Consider the following 3,342-nt stretch of genomic DNA (forward strand, 5'->3'; position numbering starts at 1 on the left):
GTTCTTGCCTTCAAGTATATTATTCATATAGAATCCTCTCACATGGTTTCATCCCACACAAGCACTGTATATAGTATTTTAGAGAATTTGTTAACAACTGTCACTTGGAATTGGTTATATAAATATATATATACGCACATTTATATAGCAAGTCATACATTCACCTTCAGATATGTTTATTTTTAGTTACCGGATTACTTATAATGAAAAGGAGCTAGAAGGGGAGAGGAACACAATCCAAAGGGAAGGGAGAAAAGAAACTAAGTGATGCACGATACCAGCGCTCACCCCCCGCTGACTGATGCCCAGCCGGTCCCCGAGCAGCGGTCGGCAGCCCCGGCCAACTCCCCCTGGTTTATACACCGAGCACCACGTCCCACGGTGTGGAACATCCCTTTGGCCAGTTGGGGCCAGCTGTCCCAGCCGTGTCCCCTCCCAGTTCCTTGTGCCCCCCAGCCCTCTCGCTGGCAGGGCCCGAGAAACGGCAAAGCCCTTGACTTAGTATAAACATCACCCAGCACCAACTGAACCCATCAGTGTGTCACCAACGTTGTTCTCACACCAAACCCAAAGCACAGCACCGCACCAGCCGCTGAGAAGAAAATTAACTCTATCCCAGCTGAAAGCAGGACGGCTATTCAAAGCAGTGTGCTGGCTGAAATACAAATAACTCCAATCTAAAAGCGCGCACAACCTGTAAATCAACTTGACCTGCATATTAAGGAATGTTTTGAGACTCTCACAGGTCTGTGTTAAACTTCTGCTAAGTTGAAGCTTGAGCTAAACCTCTACTCAGAATGGACTAAAGATATCTAGGAGTTGAGCTTGGCTTGTTTTTTCGTATATTCTGTTTTAGCTGATGATGTTCAGCTAAGGCATTTCACCTTCCTGTGAAGCAGTATCTAACAACTTTCAGATTTGCTGATCTTGATTTTAAATGAACAGCCCTCAGTTCATTAGTTATCACAGAGCCTTTTATTTATTCCCATTTTTTTACACTGGGGAGATGAATTAAGAGGGTTTGCTAGATCGAATAGCTTAAAGTGGGCATCCAGTGTATTCAAATCCAGAACTTGTCACTTTTTGTCCCTGACTGAAAGAGGCTAGGAACGCAATCACCAAATCTGTATTGCTGGGAAGACGGAATTATAATTTCCTCAGTGAAAGGCTGGGTCAGGCAGTTTTGTCCCCGTTTCAAGGCAGCAGGCATTGGGCGGCTGTCAGACCGTAGACTATATTTTTCCTGTTTTTCTGGGTTGCATGTGTATGTTTATTGCTGGCACTTCCCAGGGATGGTATTTCATTTCCTCTAGAGTCAGAAGGTGTGTGGGAAACGTATCAGAATGCAGGCGCTGGAAAAAATGCCTCAGGATTAAGGTACTGAAAAATCTCACTGCAGATCTGTTTTCCCCAGCCCCATCTGAGATGGCTGCTTGACACCGATAGCTCATTTTACACGAAACATTCCACACTGCATAGTCTGGTGAGGGGCAGGAAATTAAAGACTCTATTTTATGATCACAGTGCATACTTATGAATGGGCACAAGTTAACTTTCAGGCAGCAGCTAAATTCTTGTATTGCCTAACATGTATGTAAATACTTGTGTTTAAAATTTCAGTAGTGAACTACATTGCAGTGAAAACCTGCAAATCCACACCAACGTTTCCTCTCTTTTAAGAATATCATATGGGAATTTCCACAATCACATGTAACTTACAGGAAGAGAGAAGTTCTGCAGCCTTGTTAATACACTCTGAGCTTCCTTTAAAGGGCAAGAAGTAAATATTGAGAAGACTTCGGAGTAAGTTTTCTAAATACAGACATTTCAGAAGGGAACCATGATAAATGGGAGCTGGCATCCACGTAAGAATTTTGGCTTTTTAAATGTAAGATTCTGGATAAAAATGAAGAAGAAATTCTTTTATGACAGGTTTTAGAATGACACCCGAAACAAATACCAGTGCTCAGGGCAGCCGCAAAACCCCAAAATGAGGCAGCTGGGCTCCTCATCGTGCACAAAGATGGCCAGCACGGGCAGCAAAGTTCTGCTGGACCTACTGAGCAGGGACTGAGGACAGGTCTACGTCTGAAATCTTTCCTTGTAGTAGGGCTGTAAGTGAACGCTGTCCTTTCCTGGGCTCCGACATTTGAAATCCTTTACTGAAGGAAGGTAGTGACCAGGACTAAGCAAAGGTCGGTTGGTATGAGGTAAAAAGTTTTTTTGGTACGTGTTTAGGGGCTGCAGGGGAATGGAGGGTGAAGAGACAGTGGTTCCTGTTTCTACACAACTGGTTCGTGAGTAAACCGCTTGCCCAGGAAGTTGAGGGTTTAGTCTGTGTGCTTTGTGAAGGGTGGCTTCAACAGACTTTTGCCACAGCAAAACTCCAGACACATCAGGGGCTTTCAGTTCCAAGACAGATGATGCCCAAATCCTCCTTCTGCACCATAGCTTTTGGATCCATCCTAGATCACAGCAATCGATCTAGAATTACTTTATCACAAAGGTGCGGGGCACGGGGTGTGGGTGGCTGTGTGCTCCATTAGGACTTCTTGCAGGAAAATAGGAGTTGTGAGCAGTATGAGACCAGGCCTTGCCCTGTCGTGCCCCCAGCAGGCTTGCCCCTCACTGCCCCCAGCGCGGAGGGACTCGCCACAGCCCTCGCAGCCGGGCATTGAGTGTTGCCTGTCTGCACGGGGTGAGGGAACAACCTGCCGAGGACTGAAGTTATCCGTACACTTACTGGGAGTCCAAGCAGCAGCGAATAAAAAGAGCCATTTCCTAAACCGCTTCATGTGTGTGATTGCATGAGTGCTTCCAGTCACAGAATGGTGAAAAAAACCCCAACCAAACCAAACTTTTTTATTTGACGAATAATCTGCTGACATCGAGCATTCAGGCGGTACATGTACTCCCCTCATGAGCCAGGCAGCGGCCGCACTCGGGGGCGGCACAGGCTTAGTGCAACCCCCCAGTCCCACAGCGGCAGCGCAGGCGCCTCCCGCCCCGACCCTCTGTGGGGGCCGCTCTGGCGGGTCCCGCTTCCACGCGCGGCCGGGTGACGGCAGCGGGCCGGGCGGGGCGGCACCTGAAGCCGGGCCGGCGCGGTCCCCTCAGCCCGCCGCCGCTGCCTCGCCTCAGCCCGCCCCCGCCCCCCTCAGCCCGGCGCGGCCCCCGCCCCCGCCCGGCGGTGGCGGGCGCCGATTGGCGGGGGAGCCGTGGGGTGAGCGGCGGGCGGCGCGGCACGCCGGGAGCCGTAGGCAGAGCGCGGCGGTGCGGGCCGGGCGGGACTGCGGCTCCCGGCGGGCTCCGCGCCGCCCCGTGACGGGGCGGGGGGCAGCG

Source organism: Falco biarmicus, chromosome 8 (assembly GCF_023638135.1).
Source record: "Falco biarmicus isolate bFalBia1 chromosome 8, bFalBia1.pri, whole genome shotgun sequence".
In the NCBI taxonomy this organism is placed as follows: Eukaryota; Metazoa; Chordata; class Aves; order Falconiformes; family Falconidae; genus Falco; species Falco biarmicus.